Genomic DNA, 27,871 nt, shown 5'->3' with positions numbered 1-27,871 from the left:
TGCAAATTATTCATATCTATATCATATCTCCCTTTAAATGTAAAAGAACATTTATAAACAATATTTGGGAACATGGACGTAGTTTTTTCTCTCCAAACTGCTTCCTGCTGAATGGGGGCACTGTTATTTAGGTCTTTCATGGTATAACCTGGGTGTTAGTTTTATCTCAGTTGGCAGTTGAGCGAAGTAATTTTTTGAGGGTGTTCACAGCAACCTTTCAGGAGGCCGTGGTCTATCATACCATATTGAGATAGAAGCAATCCACAGGGCCTCATCCTCTGTGAAAACAAAAAAAGACCCTCTCCAAAGCATCATATCCTTAGACCCAAATTCTGAAGTCATAATACCCTTATGATATCCATTCTGGTTCCATTTGGCAGCCCATATAATGAAATGTCTCTCTGTACTTATCTCCTTCACAGTCAAAAATTTTAAAGAAAACGCAATAATAGAAAGAATCCAGACTCTCTGTGAATTTTCCATTTTTACGTGGCTTATTTTTACTCTATCAGTTTATTCTGTCTCTTTAAAGACTTTACCCTTTTTTTTAAAGGCATTAACTTTATATTTATATTTTTTTCTTTCTCTCAATCCTACATACACTCATCCAACAATGTGATCCATTTAGTGGTCTGTTATGTCTGAATCTGTTTTATTGTGAATCTGTAATTTTTTTACTATCCAGGAGCATTTCTTAAAATGTTACACAGTTCTTAAAAACTTAAGTTGCACCATGTACAAGTAATACGGTATCACCTGTGTCCTGCTCAGTCTAAACCTTAACTGTGCTGTTATTATGGTAATTACGGTAGTTCCTGCCTAAGACCAGCACAGTTCAGCATGGTGGAGCTGAGCCGCTCCTGCCTCAGAGCCATTTGGTGCCCCTGAGCCACACACAGTTCCAGGCACACAGCAGTCCACAATGCCATCAAGCAAGCCGTAGCACTTTACTCCAAATGCTCCATTACACGGAAACTGTATTCTTTTAAACACTGCCTGGCCCATTAGTTCCAGCCTCTTATTGGCTAGCTCTTACATATTGATCTAACCCATTTCTAATATTCTTTGTAGCACCACGAGCTGGCTTACCAGGAAAGATCTTAACCTGCGTTTGTCTGGAGTGGGAGAATCATGGCAACTGCCTGACTCGGCTTCTTTCTCCCAGCATTCTGTTCTGTTTACTCTGCCTACCTAATTTTCTGTCCTATCAAAGGCCAAGCAGTTTCTTTATTAATTAACCAATGAAATCAACACAAAACAGAAGACTCTCCCCCATCATATCAACACAGACCTCTTAAATTGTGAAACTTTTAAAAGTAGTTATAATATCATTCTTACCTTTCTCTAGGTTTTGTTGTTGTTGTCCCTTGGGATAGTTGATATTTGTAATTTTAGCCATTTTCATAGGTGTGGGGGGGGTGTTTCTGATTTTACTTGCTTTTCAAGTAACTAATATTAGCCATGTCCTTAGTTTCTCCCTACATATCTTATTACATGAAATGTTTGGAAAAATTCTTAATTAATTTTATGTTTTTTTTAATAATTAAGTTAAAGGTTCTTTGTGTATTTTGGGTAAAAGAACTTTATCATGCATCCTCTTTGCAAATATTGCCTTCAGACTTGTGGTTTTCCAACTATTTTTAACTCTTTAGTATCTTTAGAGGTTCACAGTTTACAATTTTGATGAAATATAATTCACTATTTTCCTCTCACTTTCGTTTGATAATAACCAAAGTCATCTTTGCCCACTCTTTGGTCAGAAATGCTTTCTTCTCTGTTTTCTTGTAAAAGCTTTACAGTTTGTAGATTTACATTTAGTTCTATGATATAGGCTATCATCTATTTTGGATTAATTTTTAACATGTCATTAAGTTTAGATCCAATTAATCTTTCTGTATCTAAGTACCCAATTGTTCTAGCACAACTTATTGAAGGCCCATTCAAACATTTAAAACTTCCTAGAAAGGAATCAAAACTCTAAACATATTGTCTCTCATTTCTTTTCTCTCAAGGTTGAAATTATGTCTTGAAGCAGACTTACTTCCTTGTCTGTTCCAGGGTTTGTCTCATCATCCCTTACTGTACATTACTTCATTGTAAAAACATACCACCATCTGCACATCACACCGACTGCTGCAGAATCTGTAGGCTGTTCCCAGTTTCTTGTGCTCGGGGGCGTTCTGGCCATCTGAGGATGTGAGCATCAACCTCAGTGAGGCACATCCGCAGGAGTGGGCTTTCTGAGTCATTGGGTATGAAATACGCAGTTCCGTAGACAGTGCCAAGACCTGGGAGTGGGTGCAGCAATTTAGTGTCTTGTCAGCAAGTATGAGAGCTCCCCTCACAACTATTTGATATTGTCAGCCCTTATTTCAGTCACCCCAGAGGCAGGGAGCGATGCTTAGATTTGCTTTGACGTGGGCTTTTCTAAGTAATAGTAGCACTGAGCTGATTGCATATATTTTGAGGCTGTTTGGTGATCTGTTCTGATGTATCTTTTTAAAGACGGTCTTCACTTTAAACATGCTTGTTCATTATTTATTTGTAAAAGTTGTCATATTTTGAGTATGGAGAGATGGATCAACATCTAAGAGCATGTGATGATCTTGTAGAGGACCCAGGTTTGGTTCCTAGCACCCACACCAGGAGGCTCACAACTCTAGCTCCAGCGTATCTGACACTATGGTCTCCAAGGATGTCTGTATTCATGTGCCCATACCCATACATACATATACAGAATTAAAGACAAAAGAACTCTTTAAAAGTTTTATGTTTTGTGTTGTGAGTTCTTTGTGGAAAGTGTTGGGTTTATTTATTTGGTTTTAGATTTATTTTCATTTTAATTATGTGCATATGTATGCCTCTGTAGGTGTGTTCCTGTGAGTACAAGTGTTCCTGAGGCCTGGACAAGGATGTCGTCAGATGCCCTGGAGCTGGGGTTACAGGTGATTGGGAGCCACCTGACATGAGTGCTGGGCACCAAATTTGGTCCTCTATAAGATTGTCAAGTACTCTTAACCACTGAGATGTCACTCCAACCAAGGACACATTCTAATATCATGAAGATTGGATCTGTCATATAATGGCTTTGGTCCCAAGGCTTCATTTAAGAACTTCATGGAGGTTTTTGTCTTTGTTCTCTTCTAGAATTCTTGTGTTTCCTATGAAATTCCAACCTAAGATATATCTTTAGGTAAATTTTCTGTGGCATCTGGAAACACTTTCACCTGTAGTTTTCTGTGCTGGTTTGGATGAGGATGGCCCTCATAAGCTCATGTGTTTGATTCCTTGGTCCACAGTAGGTGAACTGTTTGGGAAAGATTAGGAGGGGTGGCCTTGTTGGAGAAGGTATGTCACTGGGAGTGAGATTTGAGATTTCAAAAGCTCATGCCAGGCCTAGTGTCTGTCTGTCTCTCTACCTGCTGTCTGTTGGTCAGTTCATAAAGCTCTCAGCTATTGCTTCAATAGCTTCCCTGTCTGACTTCTGCCATAATGATAATAGGCTAACCCCCTACAACTGTAAGGAAGTCCCCAACTAAACGTTTTCTTTATGAGAGTTGCCTTGGCCATGGTGTCTCTTCACAGCAAGAGAACACTGACTGAGACAATACTCATGTGACTGTGTTGTTTACCCACTGAACCTTACCATATCTTATTTTTACTGTGTATGTGTAGATCGTTTATTGAGTTTCTATTTTGTTACATTGTTTTCATCTTGTATACTCCCCTAAGTTCAGAAATCCACTGGGGAAAGATTTGTTCTTAAAAATAGTCATACCTGCCTAGGTTCTTTCCATTTTCTTATAAATGTGGGAGCAGCTAAGCATTTTTTTTTTTACAAAAATCTCACTGGGATTTTGAATGTGATTATGTCAGTTGTCCAGGTCAAATTGGGAAGAAATGCTTTAAAAATTATCCAATGGGCGTAACTTGTGAAATGGCAATCCCTGCTCTGTCTGTCTTTATCTCATAGGGTTCTTTCCTTGCATTTATTCCTATATGTTTGATATATTTTGTTGAAACATTGACTTAAACATATTTAAATGCCATTTAAATATTTTATTTTGGAGCTAGAAATATGGCACAGTGAATAAGAACACTGGCTGTTCTTGTAGAGGGACTAGGTTTGATTCCCAACAGCCACATGGTGATTTACAGCCATCTATAACACAGCTTCAGGAGATCTGATACCCTCTTCTGGCCTTCTAATGGTATATATACATTCTTCTGGGCTCTAAATGGTATATATACATATATGCAGGTAACACTGATATGTGTGTGTATATATACATGTATAATGCATTTAAAAAGGATTTTAATTTTATTTTCTATAAGTACATGAAGACATAGGAATCACACGGTCAAGTTTCTCACAGAATGTATCCTACTTCTTATCTATTTTCTGTACCTAGTTGTATGCACTTCTCTGTGGTCTAATATCCGTCAATAACAGTTTACAGGAGGAAGCCTTCATTCTGGCTTTCAGTTCAAGGAGATACAGGCCAGCACACTGGTAGTTCTGTTGGGAGGTGCCAGAGGCTGGCTGGCCACATTCCATCTACCATCAGAAAGCAGAGAGCGACAGTAAAGTGGGATTGTGTTAGAACACTTCATGTTCACACACAACAAGCTGCTTTATCCCATGAGGTTCTGCTCCCTAAAAGCTTCACAGTGTTCCCAAACAGTGCCCGTCTATGAACCATGTGACCCCAAACAGTGCCCCATCTGTGAGCCACGTGACTCCATCTATGAACCATGTGTTCAATACATGAGTCCAAGGGGGATCATTTCACAACTAAACCACAAAATATTTTATTATTCTGATTGAAAGATACCAAAACCAACAAAATAATTTTCTTTTGTACACTAGAAATAATATTTGTAAGACAGAGATTATGTTCCTTTAATCCCTTTATTTTGGGCATTAATCACATTGGCATAGGTTTAGAAGTGATATTTGGTGAATATTTGATAAATATTTGCCAAACAAAAACATGATTCTCAAACCCTGAGCTTCCATGGCCCTTCTATACCTAATTATTAACTAGATGTTTTCATTTGGCTCTGAGTTCAGTGGGACATTACGCCTTGAATTCAATGAAATAAACTTCCTCTCTCCTCTGTGTTCCTTTCCCAATGACTCAACTGTCCAATTAATTCTCTGGGACGTTCATCTGGTGGTTTATTTTTATTGCTTCCCTTTTCTTATTTGGCTGCCTGTATTGAATCAGTTCTCATAAATTGCAGATTCTTTCTTGCAGGGTTGGTCGGATTTGAGCCTCTTTCTATGACCAGAATCCTGTTTCAAGTGTTATCTATTCATTCCTTGCCCGAGATCACTGTCTGGATCACTTTGTTAGTCTCTAGTTCTTCTTACCGCACACCTAACAAGTTAGTCTTCTGCTGGCGTTGCCTTTAACTGTGTATTTCCCCCAGCGCAGAAGCCACCGTAGAGCCCACCCCTGCTAACACCATTCTGACTTTCATTATTGCACCCTGTGTACAACCCAGCCTTGTCTCTAACATGGTTACCTATTCAGCCCCACAACAGCTTCTCCCTTGCTCCAAACACTTCTTTGTCATGGCTCTTCCGGTCCCACAGAATATCTTCTTCCTTTTATGTTCATCATGGTACAACTACCATCTTCTAGACCCTTCTCTAGACTGTCTCTTTCAGAAAAATGTTGATGAACTGAATTATCTCAAAGAAAATGTTTCCTATCCTCTATACCCTCCTAACCTTTGTAGCTTGGAAATACTACTTTTGAGATCAACTTATTCTGCTGTGTTTTATCTTTAAGTGTGTGTGTGTGCACATGTGTGTGTGTATGTATGTGTCTGTGTATTTATACATATTTAGATACAGTGCTTGAAGTGGGCATTTGGATCTTAGGCTGTTGTGAGTCACCATGTGCATACTGGGTACCAATTTGTGTTCTCTGTAAGAGTAGTACACTGGAGATTGTCATCTGACCTCTTCATGTTTATCTATACACATACGTGCGTGCACACACATGTAGGAACATGTACATACTCACGCACACATGCACACACACCACAACAAAAAGATACCCTTGCTAAACCAATTGTTTGTCTTCATAGATGTGCATTATTGTAGAAGGCTGATTATATGTTAGCTATTCACAAAAGAGACATATTTTCTGTGCAGATCCATTTTCTACTGTGTTTCCTAAGAGTTCCCAAGATTTCCTGATCAGAGCTAAAAAAAATCTATAGGAGAAGCTCAAACTTGTCACAGCAAGGGTAGCTCCACAAGTCCCTTTAGGCTGCTGTTGGCAATGGTCCAAAGCAGCTGTCCTTCTGGGCTTGAGGATGTTCTGCTGATTGATGGAGAACCTAGAGTATTAAAGTCTTGACCCTAACAGGAGCTGGGAAATCTCTGCTATAAGTGCCAGGCAAGAGCAGTAAGGCTCTATTTTCAAGCAAAGTTCATAGAACCTTTTAGCCATTTCCCTCTAAATGTAGATACCCACCATTGCCTCCTTTGGTTAAAACCCTTGTGTTCTGTTAGCACTAGCGTGCACATATACATTTAAACATTTCTTTTAATCTCTAGATTCAAGTCCTGAATATTGGAGCACGGGAAATGAATGCAGTCATTTACACGAAGAGAAATGCTTACTTATCTGGGGGTGGCACACGAAGCCTCAACACTGGCAGGCAGATAAAATGTGGTCTGCTCAGTGACACAGAGCAGGCATGCACCCTGAGCGCAGAGTCGCACCGTGGCCATCTGAAGGGGGAGAGAAAGCCTGCTCTTCATGCCTTCATACTCATGTTATTCGCAAGCTCACAGCCTCCCGTCATCATGGGGGTTTGAACACTACTAATTTGTTTCAAGCAATTTCTGTTGCCCATGAAATCCCACTATGACATAACAGCTGCACTGTGGTCATCTGTTTACCTAGTTACTTCATGAAATTATGAGGACTATAACTTTTAGACTTTATAGACTTTCCCCATTTCTGTTTTATGCAAAGAAAACCCAAACAAATTATTCCCATATTTTCCTTTGTAAGGAAGGTCACGTCTGAGCAGCACTGTGCCAGCCTCCATAGTTTCGGCTTTCTCCATAGCCGGAGTACAGAGTGGTTCTTTTTCCCCCTTGAATGTGCATATTCCTGACGGAGCTTAAAAACTTCCATAAATCAATAAAGTAATTGCTACATAATGACCTATTGTTAGTGTTCGTGCCCAGAATGATGTCACAAGGGGGTAATGGAGCTACTGAATCAAAAAAAATGGCAGCTGTTTCCAATTTATTTGAGAGTCAGTTGGACAGAAAATGAAATAAACACATAGACAGGAGGACAAGGGCAAGCCCTGTATTATTCTTATGATAGTTTTAATTCAATTGCAGAAGTCAGCAGGCAGCTGATACTGCAGTCCGGAGTTTCATTAATTGCCTGTCTCTCATGTCAGCGAGGCGGCACACGCTCACGCCGTCCTTCTTGGCTTCTGTTGTTTGAATTTTAAAGCTTGGATCAAACTTTTCTCTTGTGAGCATGTGTTTGGTAGTGCAGCCCTTCCATTCTCAAAAATGCATGATTGGAAGAACTCACTTGAGCTCTCTCTCTCTCTCTCTCTCTCTCTCTCTCTCTCTCTCTCTCTCTCTCTCTGTGTGTGTGTGTGTGTATGTGTGTGTGTGTGTGTGTGTGTGTATGTGTGTGTGTGTGTGTGTGTGTGTGTATGTTCTCCTTCCTCAGGGATGCCAGCCTAGAATTTCTAAAGCAATCTCTCTGTCCTCCTTGGGGAAGGCCTGGAGACTTGTGTTTGTTGTTGGGCCTGAGGAGCAAAGCAGCCACCGGGTTTGCAGGGCTCCCTCCACTGTGACTGGGCCCTTTGATGTGATCTTTTGAAGTTCCTGCCTGGGGGCTGCTGGCAAGGATTATCAAAAGCCGCCTTAACAGCCCAGGTTGGAGCTGGGTGTGCAGTGCCATCCAAGACAGGCTTCTGGTCCCTTCAGCAGGTTTCGGAGGTGGGGGTGGATCTCCACAGAGGAAGCTGCCAAGGTCCTCCACCCAGCCACCTGTGTGGGCTCTCTTCTCCACAGTGTCCTGTTGACAGGACTCTACCCTCCAATAATTGAGAAGTTTGCCATTTCATGTGGTAACCATCATTGTTACTACTATTATTTTCTTTTCTTAAACCGTGGGATTTAATTGCCTCAAGAGAAATCATTTAATGCTCTATCCAAAGGGACTGTCATTCTCACCCAAGAACTATAAAGGTCATTTTTTAAAAAAGATTCTCTTAAGTCCCGAGGATCTTTGAATGTATACAATGCTTCTTTGTTTCAGAGGCAAGAAAAGCTGAAAAGCCGACATTTGGTGTCTCAAAGATTCTTACTATAAAGTGATTTTTGGGGGGGGGGTACTGTGATGAACTCAAGGAAGGAATTTACTAGAAAGACACCCTGAGGAGAGGTTTTGTAACAGAGTTAAGGAAACCCCAGAGGCTCCAGGAGCAGAAAGGATGAAAGACAGACTATATGGGTAGGGAGGGAGTGTAACAGAGATCAAACCAGTAAACAAGTGTATGCAGGGTAGTGAGCCCCGTGAAAAACACTGGAATCTGTCTTAGCATTGCAGCGAAGCCCCAGCATTGGCTGTAGGCGTTGATGTTCAGTGGATCAAGTGTGTGGTTATAATCAACTGTTTAATGGAGAAGACCTGGGATCTGAGGATTCCCGTCAGTCCGGCAAACACCAGGAAGGAAGTTGGACGCAGTAGGAGCAGCTCAGGGCCAACATGTAGGAGGCATTGGGGCTGAGGAGGAGTGAGAAGCTGGAAAGTTGGGTGGGGCTGGAAAGAGCAGAACATATAGGGACATGCAGGCCACTTAAGAGTGCTAGAATTACCATGATTGCAGTAATGGGCCCAGGAATAAGTAGAGAGTATGACACACAGATGATGATGCTGATGTTTGGAGGTTGGCAGGACCTAGTGGTGAGCTGGGCAAGTGACAACACCCTAAGTGAGCCCCACGCCTCCGCCAAAGTGCAGATGATTACGTCTTATGAGACCTCTGGGGGTGCCTGTGAACACCCAGAATCAAAGACAGGAAGTATCCATGTGCAAAGATTTGCATTGAAATTTTTTTCTTTGAAAGTTTGGGAGATGCTCGTGAGAAGTTAAGTTCTTAGTGGTCGGGGGTTGCCTCTCTTGCGCATTGCTGTTTTGTGGTGTCAAATACTTAACGGCAAATTATGACTTGGGATGCACATTAATAATAATTATTTTTAAAGGAAATTAATAGCTTTCACCAGCACCAAATAGCCAGGATTCTGATAGAAGTTTTTTGTGCATTTTAAAAAAGGTCTTTCTAAAATAGAAGACAAGTGCAAATTCACAGGTAAGTGACCAGTGGAAAATGTGGTGAATTGAGGTTCAAAGTCTTAATCTTATTATTTTATTAAAATTCCATCCAGTAGAAGCCTGGAGTTCCTCTGCAACAAAAGAGTAAGTGATATATTAAAAAATTACAAAACAAAACAAAAATCCCAAAAGGCAGATCAGGCCATTGTCCATGGAGTAGGAGGATGATTCTGGTGAACTGGTCAGATTTAACAGAAACCTGTAACTGTGGTGTAGGATGACCAGATGAAGAGCAGATTCCTGGGAAACCCAGAGCCTCTCTCTTCTGTCTTTTCTGCAGACAGCGTGGTGTTAGGAGAAAGGACATGACAGGGAAGCATGGCTTTGTGGCCATGGGAGAAAGCTGTAGTAGGAGCTGTGGGCTGTGTTCCTGCCGTCCCAGCTCCTGGTTGCCTGGCTAGCTTATGCCCCGAAATAACAACACACAAACTATATTCTTTTAAACACTGCTTGGCCCATTATATCTAGCCTCTTCTCGGCTAACTCTCGCACCTGGACTAGCCCATTTCTATTAATCTGTGTAGCTCCCCAAGGTGTGCTTACCGGGAAGATTCTAGCCTACGTCCATCCTGGGTTGGAGCTTCATTGCATCTGCCCCAGAGAGGAGAGCTATCGAGTCTGAGCTTACTTCCTCTTCCTCCCAGCATTCTGTTCTGTTTACTCCACCCACCTATGTTCTAACCTATGAGGGCCAAGCAATTTACTTTTTAACCAATGACCTTCCTCCATCAGAAAGCCTCACCAGTTAAAGGGTAGCCCTTCCCTTCCTGATCAGCTCGGAAGATTGGAGGCAACGCAGTCAGAGTGGGGTGGTGCTTCTGCTGTGAAGACTTTAGATCAAGACACAGCATGGGTGCTTGCTGTCTGTAGAAGCTATGAGGGTACTGGGTACCTAACACCAGAGTTACAAATGGTTGTGAACAACCGTGTGAATGCTGGGAATCAAACCCAGGTCCTGTGGTAGAGCAGCCAGTGTTCATAACTGCTGAGCTATCTCTCCAGCATACCCACGCCTTTAGATATACACACACATATATAGATGCACTTTGATCAAATCCATCACCATTACCGCCCCTCTAATGACTTTCCTGCTAATTCCTCCTTGGTTTGCCTCCCACCACTTCTTTTTATCACTTCCAGATTTCTGTGCTCTTCATTATTTAAAACCCTCTGAACTGGCTTTGTACTGCTGTTTGTGCATGGGCCTAGGATGATCTAAACTGACCCCCCCAGCAGCCATCAATTGCCAATAGCCCCTTAGCTAAAGGAGTACAACTTCAAAAGCCCTTCTCCACTCATGTTGGCTTGATCTTGTCTAGGTCTTGACATGTAGCCCCAGCCTATGTGAGTTCATATGTGTAGTGACCTTGTCGTGATCGTCAAATATGATTTGACTGCAGATCATATTTTTCCTGGCTTTGACAGTCTTTTCGTCTCCATCATCGTCATCACATAGATAACTTATCCTTTATTTTTTGTTACCCTAATTTGGAACAGCAGTTAAGAATGGGGATTTCAGAATAAAGTATATGAAAGTATATGTAGGCTCAAATCCTAACTCACTCATGATAAAAGATAGTTCCTTAGAAAGCAATTACACCTCTTTGTATTCGGTTCCTCCACTGCAAAATGAAGAATGTTGTGATATCTACCTAGTTTTCAGTTATGTAGAAGCTTTGGCAGTTATTGTGACTGTTAAAAAAAATTTGAGGCTGAGATGTAGCTCAATGGTATACCGTTTGGCTAACACACATGAGGTCAAGGGTTCATTCCCTATTACCACACAAATACACAAAAGGGGATTTTGGATAGAGTGTGTGTTTCAACAGTCTTGTGATGGATACACACAATTGGTGGCAGCTTATTTAAGCCACCCAGTCAATTACTAAGAAATGAGCCACCCCCTTACATAGCAGAATGGAAACTTCCCATCATCCATGAGCACCAGGACAGTCAGCAGGGTTCAGTGTGGGAGACGTTTCCTAGGATGGATAATTGCCTAGGAACACCGAGGAAGCCACACAGCCTGTGACATCCTTACCAAGGGTGTTTCCTTGCCTGGATCAATCTTGGCCAGAAGGTGGGTGTGGCCCACGTTATAGGCACCTCTGGAGGAGTTGAGGTGTGGACTGCATTTATAAATCCTTACCAACCATATGTTTGTTTCATTGGCCTGATCGTGAGATGTCGATGTTACAACCTCTGATTCCCTTAGCAACGAAAACGGATCCCCAGATACCTATCATTTTGTGATTTCTCCATTAAAAAAGTAATTGGGAAATGTGTTTATGAGAAAAAAAAATCACACGTCTCTATTTTACTTTTAAAAATACTCGTTTAGCAGCAAAGGGTTGTACAAATGAAAGAATCACGTCCTCTTTGCTTCTTCGTGGGGCCTTTGGGGGTTGGGAGTATTTCAGCTCTGCTTTCATCTCTACAGCACATTGCTCAAAACCTGGTTTTTTGACACAGTTTCAGCGACTGCCACTGATTATGCTTTCAATTAGGTACCCATGGAATCATGGGTACACTGATTACACTATATTCTTTTAGGGAGGAAAAGGGAGAGGCTAGACTAACGAAGTCATAGTCATAAAGAGAAAATAGCGAAGAAATAAAGGGTGTAAAGCCACATAGAACCACCAAGTTTGCTCTTGGTGTTGAAGCATCTTCTGAGGAGTCCCCCTCTCCCACCCCATGCCTGAAATATGTGCACGGGGTGCTTAGTTTTACTTCTGGTTTTCAGTATTCCCATTTCTATAGCATGAATCACTTTGGTGATATAAAAAGTAATGTCTGCTCCCCAGTAACCCTGTTGTCTTTCCATCTGAACCCCCCTTTCAAAACTGCTTCATTTGGTACAAGATCAGCTCATAAGTCAGGATTTATGAATCAATGAGCGCTGTATGGTCTTGCTACAACAGCTTGTTCAGCTAATTTCCTTCTAGACTTCTACTCTTCAAGAGACGCGCATGCACTTGTGCTGCAACTACGTACCCTATTAGTTTTTTAAAACCTAATAGGGCCCTTGGCAGTTTGAGTCTTGAGCTAATTTGTTTAATTCTACCTCCCTTCTGTTGCAGTCAGAAAAGGAAGCTGCCTTAAAGTTAAGTGACTTACAATCACCCTTTACGAAGTCAGCCATGCCAGCCCTCCTTTCATGGGGTCTTGCTCTGGACCCCTGGGTCCTTGCACTCTCTGCAGAAAGAATTCAGAGACACACAGAGCCTGGAAGGCAGAGGAGGGTGCACTCTGAAGACGTGAGGGTGGGCAAGGCCAACGAGAACACTGTGCCAATCTGTATTTCAGGAGAGTCTCACGTACACTGCTTCTAATGCCAATACAGCAAGCAGCTTTCCCTAAAGGACTTTGTCCTAACCAGGTGAATGACAGATGCCTTTGGATTGACTCTTATAGTAAGGTTTGTGGTATTTTGCTGTGGGACAATGGTTTTATCCTGTAAAGATTTGTTTCTTGTACTTGTTTAATAAAATGCTGATTGACCAGTTGCCAAGCAGAAAGTATAGGAGGGGCAACCGGATAGGAAGTAGAGGTGGGACAAGGAGAACAGGAAAATTCTGGGAAGAGGAAAGTCATTCTGCAGTTGTACCCAGACACAGAGGAAGTAAGATGAGAATGCCTTGCTGAAAAAGGTACCAAGTCACTTGGTTACCATAGATTAATGGGCTAATTTAAGATGTAAAAAGAGTTAATAAGAAGACTGAGCTAATAGGCCAACAAGTTTATAATTAATATAAGCCTCTGTGTATTTCTTTGGGACTGAATGACTGCAGGATTGAGCAGGACAGAAACCTCAGTCAATAGTATTTTCTTGTTCTTTATTAAAAGCATCCTATTAAATATTAATCTGATAAGGCTCTGGGCTCTTAGAACAGGTTTAGGTAGTTTTTCACCCATCCCAAACTGGGTACTCCTCCAGCCCCTTCCATTGGTCTGAGGAATCACATTTCCCATTCTTGGTTCTACAGGCTTCTGATTGTAAGGGAAGTGTCCATCCCCAAGGCCTGCTAACACCCAACTGCTGCCTGTGCTGTGGCTTGGCAAGTGTCTCTCTTCCCTGAACTGCCCTTGTAGCTGCAGCAGTTTAAAGAGGAGACTTACGTGCATATAGCTTTGATTGTGACCTTATGCTCTTCAACTCAACACGCTTCCGAATATTAATCTCTTCATCTAAATACGTAAAGCCAAAGAGGAAGAAATTCACTGGCAAGGGTGGTTGTCAAAGTGCCTTTTTCCATGGTTCCTACTCTTGAATATGCCTGACCTCATTTAGATGTTGTTACGTAAATCTGGGCAGGGCACAGATGTTAGTGGTAGAGTCCCTGTCTAGCTGCACCTGTGTGAGGTTTGGGGCTTGATACTCAGCACTGCATGAAGAACAGCTCCTAGTTAGACTAATCCTGACCTCTGTGTTTTCATAAGCACAGTAAAGAAAGGTTGAGCCACTCCATCAGTTCCCGGGAAAGCGAGGCAAGAACAGGCTGTGCTTTCCTCAGGAGCTTCGAGACTCCAGTGCTTCTTGTGAATTGGGGTCATATTTTGTGTCAAGAGATGAAAGTATTTAATAATCCCCTGACCTACTAGCTACCATCTAGAAAATTCTACCTCAGTATTTTAAATACTTTTCAGTGTTTTGAAAGAGCCAATTCAACATTTAACATATTCTTAAAAGGCATGGTTTAACCACTGAAATAAAGATAGCACAAAAATAGTACTGACTGTCCCTCATTTTCTCTGCTAGGGTGAGTTCATTGAATGACCACTGGTACAATGTTCAATTAAAAAAATGTGGATTGTGCTAGGTGAATGTTATTGTGTGTGTGTTAAACCTTTATATTTAAAGCACTTATAATTCATTGTTTTACATCTTTATAGCATGTTCTATGAATATAATTCAGAGCACATGAATATGATTTTTTAAATAGTGCATAATGCATTTATTGCTATTGGGATTTCCTATTATTAAGATATGGCCCTTTAAGTTTTTTGAAGCAGCACATCATTTTATTTTTCACGAAGGGATGATCTATCAGCTTAACAATAGCCTGCTCTCAGATCTCTAAACTCTGAACATGTTATTTGCCACCAAGGCCACTGTTCCTATGTGAAGTGATACGTGCCTATGCTCTGACTGTGTGAATCCCACATCAAAGCTTATGAATGGGTTCTTGACAATGCTTGAACATCAATCGAAACAATATTCTCTTTTAAAAGTCACCGCTGCTGCTCGTAGTCCTTCGTTAGAGACAATTTTTTTTTTTACAGTTTTTGGCAGTGAATTTTTGCCTTGTCTTTTCTTCTTTACTTTTTTTCCCCTAGCAGTCAACAATCTCATCTGATCAATATGTCAAATAGAAGATGAAATTACCTATCAATTAAGATAGCTAACCCATCCTTCTTCATCTTCTCTTTTAAGATTTATTTTCATTTTCAATTATCTGGATGGGCATATTATTGTGTATGGGTGTGTACATTGAATGCAGGTGGCTGCAAAAGCTAGAATAGGGCATAAGGTCTCCCAGAGTTGACCTTACAGGCAATTATGCGCTGCCACATGAGTTCTGGGAATTGATCTCAAGTCCTCTTCAAGAGACCTAAGTACTCTTAACCACTTCACTGCCTCTCAGCTTCACTTCCTCATCTCCTTGCACAAATGAGATGCTCCATGTAAACATTATACGATTAGACATGCATTTATATGAAAGGATTATTTGATTTAAAGGGCTTTGATCTATGAACAGTTATTTTTACTGTATTAGTTACCTTAAAACACCCAACAGAAATAGCCTAAAGGAGGAAGGGTTTATTTGGCTCATAGTTTCAGAGGGTTCGTTCTCTATGGTGAGAAAGTCATGGCCAAGTGCCTCCTGTCCTGATGGAGGAATGGGTAAGAGAGAGGGAATGTGAGTAGTCAGTCTTGTAGCTTTCTCCCTTGCCTCAACCTAGTCCCTCAGGGTCCCCAGCCCACGGGATGGAACCATCCATATTCAGGGTGTGTCAGCTAATGCCTTGGAAATGCTTCACAAGAATACCTAGAGACATAACTTACCAATCTCCTAGGTGACTCTAAATCCAGTCAGGTTGACAGTGAAGACTAGCTATCATATGCTTCTTCCCCATGTGCCCCCCACACACAACCTCCAAGCAAGGGTCACAGCTTTCAAGTAAACCACAGCTGATATTATAGCAAGATGGAATCCTTGCATGCTTATGTACCTGTTTCTTTAGACCAATTGATGCAGAGACTTTCTGAAGATCAAGAACATAAGTGAAGTTGTGTCTGCCACCAAGTCCTTATGACTACTAGAGGATTATTACTAGGACATATTTCTGCTTGCTGTTGCACTGTTAACTATTCTTACACTGTTCCCTCTTCATGTGGACTTAGAGATCAGAATATCCCATGCTCTGGTTGATTGTTACTATTCAGGCCAGATGTGTCATGGGTTCTAAGCGACAGACGAAACAAGAGATAGAGTTGATAGAAGACACAAAAGTTACCTGTTTTAGACTGGCTGCCTATTGAGATTAGGTCTTCCAAAATGTTAGCTTCAAATAATGGGTCACTAGAGGGTCAAGAGTCTTGAATCAACTTTACAAACCCAGCAATGTGTGAAGATTTTCCAACCCAGAGATGACAAAAATCTGAGAGACAAAAACCACACAAGTAAAATGTAATTACATTAATAGTAAATAAAATGACTATATTCTGCTTAACTTTGTAAGAGGACATTGTTTAATAGTTACTTTTTGGAAAGCCAGAATTTAAATCTTAACATATATTCATTTAAAAAAATCTTATTTTTTTTTTATTTTTATTTATTTATTTATTTATTTATTTATTTATTTTTTTTGGTTTTTCGAGACAGGGTTTCTCTGTGATTTTGGGGCCTGTCCTGGAACTAGCTCTTGTAGACCAGGCTGGTCTCTAACTCACAGAGATCCGCCTGCCTCTGCCTCTGCCTCCCAAGTGCTGGGATTAAAGGCGTGCGCCACCACCGCCCGGCCCATTTAAAAAAATCTTAACTGCTCCGACAACCCTATACAGGTATGAGGATTTTATATATTTTAAAAAATTGTGTTTATATATTACATATTAAATTAAGAGTATACAAATACTAGCTATATATGCACATTCATTTTATATATATTCACACACACACACACACACACACACACATATATATATATATAACTTCAAGTAATTAGCCACAAGTAATTCAATTAGAACAATGGCTTTCAAGCTATGGATCTTGACCCCTTTGGTGTGGGTCAAACACCCCTTTCACAGGGGTCGCCTAAGACCTTCCTATAAGTCAGATATTTACATTACAATTTGAAACAATAGCAAAATTACAGTTATGAAGCAGAAACAAGAAATGATTTTATGGTTGGGTTTACCACAACATGAGGAAGTGTATTAAAAGGTTGCAGCACTGGGAATGTTGAGAACCACCTAATTGGAGTATCTCCCAGCTTTTCATATTCTAAGTCAGATCCAGATAATGTAGCCTTCATTTCTGATGCTTATCACAAAGAAACAGAGGTGGGAAGTATCAGTCAATCAATGGACAAGATGGCTCCACGTTGTGTAAGAGTGAAGAAAACAGAACTTGAAGGTATACAAGAGATAATCACGTGGAGAACAACTCTGTCAGAACAAGTTGTTCGGAAAGGCCTTTGGAGGAGCGCGGCTTAGAGGTCAAATACCTCTAAGATCAAAATACAGAGCCGATGAACATCTGGGGGGAAGCCATGTAGCATCCAGAAATCAGTCAATGAAAATAGAAAAGGCTACATCTATCTAGTGAATGACAGGGAGAGGAATGCAAGGTAAAGTCTTGCATTCATGGGAACTCAGACTCTCTGCCAGTGTATAGTGGTTTGAACTAGAAACAACACCCCTGAGCTCATGTTCTGAGTGCTTGATACTCCACTGGTGGTATTGTTTGGGAAGATTACGGAACCATTAGGAGCTGGAGGCTTTCTGGAGGAAGTACTCACTGGGACTTATAACCTGACCCCACTTGCTGTTTTCTTTTACTGTTTGTGGGTGAAGTGTGTGACCTTCTACTTCCTCACTGCTAGGCGGGCTAGCATCCCTGCCATCATGCCTACCCTGTAGCTCGGGCATCTTAGAGATGCTAGAAGGGAATGGATGAAGGACACATGATGGGTTAGATGGAGAGACCACGTCTGTATAATCCAGAAAGGGATATCAGGAATATTCTTGAAGTTCTGAGTTTACCAGCTGGATGAATGAGGATCCTGTTTACTGAAATGAAGGAGATGGGGTGTGGGGAGTCTATCATTGGCAGGCTGACTTTGAGGTGAATATTGTCTTCCAGATGGGAAATAGTATATGAAGGGTTAGATATATTACTCAAAGATCTAAGATCACACAATGAAATATTGTGAAATACATGCAGAATTTTCCAGAGAGCATGAGATGCATCCTCCTTGAACTTCCAGAGACTAGCCCAATATTCTGCCCAATAATACATTGTAGATAAGTTCTACCCTAAAACTTGTATGATGAACAATGCCTTAACTAGTTGCTAAACAACATGAATAGTTACCAAAGTGGTAAACCCTGCAAAATCTGCCCTTTGTGTAGCAGACATGGATAAGGTCATGGTAGATGGGGTCAGAGGGCATGGGCATTGTGTTTTCCTCGCTGAAACTGATTGGTCACTGTCACCTGGCATCCACCCTGCCTGAAGTCAAGTCTGCCATGTTTCTCTGATGTGGTCACCTTGGTGATTTAAGAAGGATACACTGAGATCTTGACAGTCAGAAATTGGAGTAAATGTGTCACGCAGGGGTGGGGGGTGGGGGGGGTGGGAGCTGGCTTCAAGGTTTTATAGACAGGTTCTGCTTCCTGTCTGTCTACTTCCTGTCCCACCTAGGTCTGAGAGGAATCCATCTGCATGTTCCTGACATCATGGGGTCACTGCCACCATGCCTTTTTCCACAAGGGACTCCTTAAACTGAGCCCAAACAAAGGGAGCCTATTTCCAGCTGAGGCCAGCCTGGTCTACAAAGTGAGTTCCAGGACAGCAGGGACTATGCAGAGAGACCCTGTCACAGAAAACAAAAACAAAAAAGTTGCTTCAGTCAGTATGTTATCCTACAATTAGAAAGTTTGGCTATTCCGTCCCTGAACCCCAGTGGCTTCCCTGTTTATCACAGTAGTCTGATTATAACAAAAGTAAGAACTCTTGGCATGGGCGGCAGTCCTAATTTAGACAGAAAAAGCTTGGAACATTCTTTGGAACTTGCTTGGTGTTCACCTCTATCTTGTCACCTTTCTCTCACGCTGTCTTTGTGTATGAAACACCTTCCCTGAGCTACCTCCCTCTCTGAGGCCCACATGTTCCTCAAAGCTGTTCCCGGCTGCTTTGTGCTCCTTCTCTGCCAACTTCCCTGTCCCTCCCTGTGCTCCTGACATCCTCCGGTCTCCATGATGTATATATTTTTAAGATGTTAGAGGACTTACAGTTACCAGGTAGTAGGAAATCTGAGCCTCTAACAAACATAACTTCAGGTTAAATTCTTTTGAAACAGCAAGCATCTTTTTACAAAGGAAACTTCAAAGAACCATTTATTATTTTTAATTGACCAGCTTTTTGGGTTCTTAACTGGTGCATGTATTAAATTTAAAACATGAGCGGTTATCAGTTTTGCCGGTTTAAATATTCCCCACATTTACATTGTCAGCTTCTGCCAGTCTCTCGCAGAAGACAACTAACAGGGCAAAGGAGTTTATGAATTCAGGGGTTAAAGAAACACATGCTTTAGAGATGTGGTATTGTAGAAACTGAGTTGTTTTTGTTGTAGAATAGAATTTTAAGGTAATGAATAAGGAATTTCACTCAAAGATTACATATATTTAAAAAACTTACCCTATAATGTTATACAGGACAAATTATACATATTTTAGGTAAACGACCTATACTTGTGCTTAGACTATAAATATTTGATGATGTTCTTTATGCTATATGCAATAACAGCAAATTTTATTAAAAACAATTTTCAGATATCACTGGAAAAATAAAATTGTTGTGAGTATGCAAATTAATCCATCACAGTTAAATGTTTTAAATAGTAACTTTAATCAGGAGAAGTGGAAGGTAATTGAGATATAAATGATACCACACTGAAAGCTTCCTAAGGGCAGGGACTATATTCCTTAAACTATTTCACATGTTCGTGAACAGAAATGCACCCTAATAGACTTTCCTGTTCCTGGAAGTCCTCTGAGTGGCTTGAATCAGAGTGGAGGAAGTTACAACCTTTTCCCAAGCCCAGCAAGGAGTGATTGACGTGATTCTTACCATTCTTCATTTATTTGCCTTCAACATCAGAGTGGCACTGTGGGATGAACGTGTGTGAGTATGTGAGTGTGTGTGTGTGTATGTGTGTATGGCACATATGTGTATGTGTGTGTACATCACATATATATATATATATATATATATATATATATATATATATATATACTGAACTGGTCATAGACTGTGTTTAAGGCAGTTCTTCCCAGTATCCCATGGATACTGAACTGGTCATAGACTGTGTTTAAGGCAGTTCTTCTCAGTATCCCTTGGACCACAGGGTATGTCTATTGTTACATTTAACTGAAGCATTTAATTGTTGTGTAGTTCTTTTTTTTTAACATTTTTTATATTTGCATTTTTATCATATATACAAATGATGATTTTTTTTTTCCAAGATGCCAGACATGCAGAACTCACCTGTCACAATCTGCCATGGTGGCCTTTGCTGGGCCTAATCGTATTTTTGTTATTACTTCTTTTTTTTTTTTTTTTTTTTTGGTTTTTCGAGATAGGGTTTCTCTGTGGCTTTGGAGCCTGTCCTGGAACTAGCTCTTGTAGACCAGGCTGGTCTCGAACTCACAGAGATCCGCCTACCTCTGTCTCCCGAGTGCAGGGATTAAAGGCGTGCGCCACCGTCACCCGGCCTGTTATTACTTCATTGGCTATGTGAAGGTAAGACCTCTGCCATAGGCACTTAAAACAGCTTGTTTTAAATATGCGAGCCTTAACTATTACAAGATGAATGAACAGTTCAGTAGAGCAGAGATGGACAGGGTCTGGGGGTTATCTCCCGTCATACTACTGACCAACCTCTTCATGTCCAGAAGACCCTTTTCAGTGTTCGGCTTCATTTTCAGAAGGGGTGGACCACACCTGATTCAGTGTCCAAATACTTAATTTTGCTGCTTCCCGAGTAAGACTTTTGTTTGTGCTAGAAACAACAGCCCTCACTTCTGTTTTGAGCAAGGTCTTTAAACAGTGGGACCCAGTGATTGACAGCGTATGCATGAGGCTGAAGATGGCTCAGGGGTTAAGAGCATTTGCTGTTCTTGTAGAGGACCTGAGGTTTTTTCCCAGTTCCTGCATTGTGCAGTTCACTCGCAACCTCCCGTGACTCCAGTTACAGGGGGCAGATGCCCTCTTCTTGCCTCCATGTTCTCCGCATGCCCATGGTGTGCATGCAGACAAGCAGGCACAACACAGCTATACACATAAATAAAAACACATAATTAAAAACATTTAAAAACAAAGAGTGGAGGCTCTGGATCAGATATCTTTTTCTGGAAGTTTGATCTTTCATAGGTCTATCCCAAAATCTCTAGGAATACCTCTATGTGACCAAGCAAGCTCACGACTCTGGACACCTAGTTTACCTGGGACAATGCGCACGGAACTCTGATGCAAGTGCTGCCACACGAGCAGTCTCCATGCGCCCACCTCACGGCCACTATGACACTTGAATTTTATTGTGTGTTCGCCTGCAACAGAAAGCATGGCTCTTTACTGCAACATTTAGGCAGAAAGAAAATCATGGCAATGATTTGACTTTTTGTTCCTGGGAGGTTCTAAAAAGTTAGTGATATGGTTTAATATGGGTGCAATGGCGTGGCGTGGAAAGAGTAGTAACACACTGAGCAATTGTACCCCGCATGCCTCGCTCTCATGTGGGTGTGGCTCAGTTTACAGAATGCCTACCCAGCACGTGTGAAGACCTGGGTGTGAGCCTGGGTGGGAGCTGACCCTAATTTGCTTTCTCTTGCTGGCTGCCATAGACAACAGAGTAAGGAAAGGGTTTGTTTGGCTTATACATTCTGGTCATGATCAAGTCCATAACCATTGGGGGTCAGAGCAGGGACTTAAGGCAAGTGCCCGAAGGCGGGGACTGAAACTGAGACCATGGAGGGGTGCTGCTCACTAGCTTGTTCCACAGGGCTTGCCCAGCCTGCTTTCTTATAGAACCCCGGGACCACCTGCTCGGGGGTGGCACTTCCTGTAGTTGTCTAGCCCCTTCCGTAACAGTCACTAATTAAAAAAAAAAAATGACCCACACATCTGCTTATGGGAAATGCATGGAGGTATTTCTTCAATTAAATTTCCCTTTCCTATATGACTCTAGCTTGGGTCAAGTAGACAAAACTGTAACCAGCACAGATCATGAACACCAGGCATTGCATGGACTGAGTGTGGTCACATAGTCCTGCAATCCCAGCGCTTACAATGGGGGAACAGGAAGTTCAGAAATTCATATTTTTTTCTTGCTTATAACCTGAGTTTTAAGCCACTGTGAGATATATGAGCCTCCGTCCAAACAAGCAAACAAAGAATCTCTTACTTCTAATTATTCTACAATTCAAAACTATTTTCCATTTCTTTTGTTTAAATATGGGTAGTAGACTGGTTTCCATGAACTCATACCCCTTCCCGGGAGAGAAGACAATTCTGATTGTACTCTGCCCTCTTCAGCATTTCAGCCAATGGATAATTTTTATTAAATCATTCCTTCTCTCCAGTCATGCCTGGAGTCTACCAGGTAACCATTTAAAAATATTTAAGTAATATATATTTCAAAGCTCTCATGTGATTCATTACGATTCATTGTAGAAATTCCTGATACCTTAGGGGCATGGCTTAAGTATAGGATAAACGTGTAAGTGACAATATCTCCCACTAAAATAAAGAACAAAATGAAAGCTTGTATATAATAATTGGAGAGTCGAATGAATGATTGTATTAGGAACCTCAATTTCTTCATATTAAATGCACTGATATTTTACTTGCTTAGTTGTAAATCTTATCTCTTCAAACTTTCAGGTGTGTTTTGCACTTACTCCAACTGCGACCTTTACAGAATGTGCTGGTGTGTTTGCACATCCCCGTGTGCACACCCACCCTATCTTTACGGAAAACTAGAAACAGTGCACTTTACCTCCTGGAGCATCCGGCTGTGTAAGTCACATTTTTACAACTGACAAAGTGCTGCCAGGTTCTCAGAGCGAAACCGCTGATGTAAAAAGGACTGTTCACAGGATACACTATGAGGAAGAAGCCTCATGGCATGTCAGGAACACTCTGCCAGCTCAGGCTTCCAGGAAAAACGATCCTGTCTCCAGAACAGAAATGCCTCAATTTACAGCACACATGATTTTTTATTTCCCAGCAAACATTCAGCAATACAGTCATTTGCAAAAAGCGCATTTTCTCACTAAACATATTTCTAATTCTTGAGAAAGAGTTATGAACTGAGATTTGCCTGGCTGTACAGCAGGGACCATAGCCCACCCAAGGATAGTTTTTACAAGGCTAGATTTGTGAAAGAATGTTGCCTGAAGTTATCAGAAGAAAAAAATAGGGGATTATTTATGAAGTTATAATGATGAAAAATAACACTGGCCAGTCACACTGGTTTTCTTACAATAACTATACTTTGCCATGATTCATGATTCTTTGCATTAAAATATTGACTGAAATTTGCAGTCTTATAAATGGGGATATAGAGGGATTGAAAACAAAACCAAACACACAAAACAAGCGCCCTAAGTTCTGCCTTAACTCCAATCCCACGTGTTGAAGGCAGAGACGGTCGTCATTTCCCGCATAAATACACAGAAGCACAATAAGTTTTCTGGGCATTGCATGTCCTCAAAGGTGCAAATTGACAATTGGACATCAAAGAAATGAAGCTATTCCTTTGTGGAGGTGCAAATTGACAGTTGGGTTGCTGACATCGGCAAGGGCGGAGATAAACAAAGGGACTCCAAGATGATGAGCTATGTTGCTGCCAAGGGCTAGGGACCTCTGTTTCAAGGAGAAGGAACTCTGGGGAAACAGAACTGTTATGGAACCTGTGTGCGTGTGTGTGTGTGTGTGTGTGTGTGCACGTACGCATATACACATGTGCACTTAGACCGCAGAGGTCAATATCTGTTACATTCCTCAATTGCTCTCTGCTTTGTTTTTCAAGACAGAGTCTCTCCTTTAAACCTGGAGGAAGTCAACTGGCTACCTTGCCCTAGGAAACCCTCTTGTCCCTGCCTTCCTCAGGATGAGGTTACAGATGCATCTGGCTTTGTAAGTAGGTCCTAGACATCCAAACTCAGGTCCTCAGGCTTGAGTTGCCAGCACTTTAGCAACTGAACCTTCTCCCTGGCCCCACAATCTCACCTTTGAAATGACTCCTCTGGATTGGAATTTGTTAAGTCCTTGTCTGTACTGCAAGTACGGAAGCCACGGCTCACCTTTCCACTTGAGGCGGCTCCCAATAATGGCTCTTGAAACCAACTTATAAGAAAAATAATGTAGTGATAGGGTCATACAAGCCTCAGGACTGATTCCTCTATAGCTAACAAGGCTGACAAATTAACCATGATACCTGCCACAGAAATGGGTGTTTGCTTTGGAACTAAGGAAGATTCTGAGCGCACAGCCTCTCCACCCCCAGGTTATCCCAGGCATGCACACAGCAGGAAGATCCTAGGAGGTGTCTACAGATGCACTTGAAACTCCAACTGGAACTTTGAAATCTTATAGTCCCGTGTCATTGTGGTAGAACTAGTTGTGTTGTTAAAATATATACACAAATGAGACATAAGATATGGAGAAAATGGGGGGAAACCCATCAGATCCACCTAGAAGAAAAAGATGACTAACTCTTATACCAACAGGAAGGGCTGAGGCTTCCTGGAAAAACAAGTATAAAGACACTGAAATCAAACAGCATAGAGTTTAGAACATCAAAACCTTAGAAATTTTCATCTATTATTAATTATGATAAAGAATTCTATCTCAGAATATTTTACACAGCAACTGTAGCCAAGAAAATCTACATCTTCCCGAACTGGGGGAAGTTAGAAATAAGAACTGAAGCTCTCAACTTTGCAACAAAATCAGAGAAGCCATTAATAAAACAGCCCAGAGTCTTTGTACATTTTCCTTTCAATTAAAAAGCCACATTTTAAAGAGAAGATGATTTATTATTTCAGTAGCATTTAAATATTTAATGGGACTGTAATTAGAATGACCACTGATAACTGGGAACTTAGTAAGTTTCTAAAAAAAAACCTCTTTTGCTATTAGATTGTTATATTTTCACCTGGGTTATATCGAAGCTACTCATAACAGCCTGAAGAAAACATTAGAAAAAACCCTCAATGCTATAGTTTTGTTTTGAACTGCTGATGGAAGACCTTTCTGGGCCTTCTTATTAACCTTTTTATTAACCTGTTAAGTAAGCTTCTTATTAACCTCAACAGGCAATAGCAGGGTAGACTTCTCCACGCTGCCTCCAATGGTCTTTGAGGGGCTAATTAGTGAGCCAGGCACCACCAGACTTTCATCTGCATCCAATCCATACTCTATCCACTGAACATCTGTATCCCAATTAACTCCGTAACCTCAACTATCCTCCATCCACATCTGCACCAAGACTCAGGTGGCAATGGAACGATGCTGGGGCGCAGATCAAGGCTAATCTCAAAAGCCCAGAAAGATCATTTAAACTTAGCTTTGACTCCAAAGCTCTCAATGGAGTTCAATTATCTTACATTCCGGTTGTCTGGGTTTTGAAGGGGACACAGGTATATTCTTTTTCCTGTTGTAATATTGCATTCTTATGCTGGAAATGAATGTGCTAAGAATTCAGTGAGAAGAAATCTTTTGGAAGCAAAGCCAGCACTCATTGTTGAGTAGATGGTAAGCGAGTCAAGTGTAGAAGTCTCTGTACCCATCTGCAGAGCCTGGAGGACAATGAGCCCTTTGAATGCAGAGCTGTGAAGGTCTGATGACATCATCCTGAGAACATGGTCACATTTTCTGACTCCCCAGCCTCCTACTCTATTCACAGTGACATTGATAACTACTTAGTTGACATTTTCAGAGTGTCACTGACTTATGTGTAAAACTGAGACAATGTTTCTTTTGTTAGGTTGTTTAAAGATGTAATGGCTACTTTTCAATATGGTCCAGGAATGACTTAGACACAGTACTTTATTAAAGTTACTAAGAATTAAGTCTCGGACTGGGAATTGTACTTCTTTTTATATGCTTTGCTAACAATTATATTTTAAAAATTGCTATCTAAAATTTTAAAATCACTTATTTTGTTATCTATTTATCTGTGTTTTTGCGCGCACGCATGGCACAGGTGTGTGGGAGTCCACAGAGGCAGAAGAGGATGTCAGACCTCCGGGGGCCCGAGTTACTTACAGTTGGGAGTCGTTCTGAAAACCTCACCTTCATGCTGGGAACAGAATTCAGTTCCTTTAGAAGAGTAACGCGTTCTCTTAACTACTGACTCATCTTTCCAGCTCCCTTAATTTTCTATGTAAGGAAAACATTATCGGAAATAATTGCCTTCCCATAAATTAGTAAAATAAAATCAGAAGTAAAATTTTACTAAACATAAATCACTGAATACAGATTGAAACTGCCTGTGTAATAATGCCGCGGGATGTGTTCATTAAAGTATATCAGAGCATGTCAGATAAAGAGCCATATCAGAACGCACAAATGGGCTTTCTCACTGTGGAAGTCTTAGACAGGTGAAAGAAGTGTTCTGATTTCATGAAATTATGTAAATCAATCAATAGCAAATATACTATTGTTGGTAAAATATGAAACAGTTAGGAAAAACCCATAGCAATGTAAAGAGGAAAAAACAATAGCAGCAATTCTTACAATGTCTTTACATCATGTTACATTTGATCTTGAAGTTTTCCCTAGACGGTACAGCAGTAAAGTCAGCCCTGGATGGCAGGCACGTCTCTGTAATCCCAGCAGTTAGGAGATGGGATGGGAGGCTGTGAGTTTGAAGTCAGCCTGGGCTGTGAAATGAGCTTTCTCATAATTTGACTTAAGTGTGAGATCAAATGTTAAAAAAAAATAGTAAATTAAAACAACAAAAGTAGGAGAACATGCATAGAGATTGAAATCAGACATGGGCACTCCTGGTCCTAGGGGGAGCATAGACAAGCAGGGGCTGTCACGAAGGTCCCAGTGAGGGGGCCCATCTTATTGGGTTTGGTGAGCATCACTCTATGTATGGATGTATGCGTGCTCAACACATACATATTGTATTATTGGAGAAACGTTAAATTTTTCTTACTACAACTTGCAGGTAAATATTAGCTAGGTTTACAGGGAACCAGTTTGGAGAAAGTGTTTCCTTTCTAATGTCCTCATAGCCAAAGGCTACCTGTAGGAAGTCCTTCTGTCTATGTGTTGCTTTCATTGGTTAATAAAGAACTACTTTGACCCTATGGCGGGGAAGAACAGAACTAGGCAGGGAAAGCTAGGCTGTATGCTAGGAGGAAAAAGGGCCTAGTGAGAGAGCCACCATGGATCTGCCTCAGGAGATAGACATGCTGAAATTTTGCTGGTAGGCCACGAACTTGTTGTGATACACAGATTAATGGAGATGGGTTAAATTAAAAATGTAAGAGTTACCCAATAAAAAATTAGAGCTAATGGGCCAAGCAATGATTTAATGAATACAGTTTTCTGAGTGGTTATTTCGGGGCTAAGCAGACCCCTTGCAACAGCTACCTGGAATAAAAACTCCTCAGACTTGGTCTACTGTGGTCATTGGACAGCAGGATCTACTGCCATGGCTTGACTTTAACAGTGAACTCAAACAGCAAAGGCAGACCCCAGGGACAGTTCATTGAACAATCCTGATATTTGAGTTCATTGCCTGGAGATTTATTTATTAATTGAATGAGTGAATGATTAACTGAAGCAGGTCTGACTCTATAGCCTACAGACTGACTGATCTGAAACTCATTATGTGGCCAAGGCTGACCTCAAACCCACAAAATCCTCCTGCCTCAACCTCTGAGTAATGGGTCCATGAGCATGAGCTGTTATGTTCTTAGACATGTTTCTTTTTAGAATTGTGTAGTTAATGTGCATTAATAGTTTGCCTGCATTTATGTATGTATACCGTATGCATACCTGGTGCCCACAGAGGTTAGAAGAAGGTGTTGGATTCCCCTGAAACTGAAGTTACAGATGGTTGTGAGCCATCATGTGGGCACTGGGAATAGAATTCCGGTCCTCTGCAAGAGCAGACAGTGCTTTTAACTGCTGAGCCACTTCCCCAGCCTTGACATGCAGTATGTA

Source organism: Chionomys nivalis, chromosome 1 (genome assembly GCF_950005125.1).
Source record: "Chionomys nivalis chromosome 1, mChiNiv1.1, whole genome shotgun sequence".
Lineage (NCBI taxonomy): Eukaryota > Metazoa > Chordata > Mammalia > Rodentia > Cricetidae > Chionomys > Chionomys nivalis.
This window is presented reverse-complemented; position numbering follows the sequence as displayed.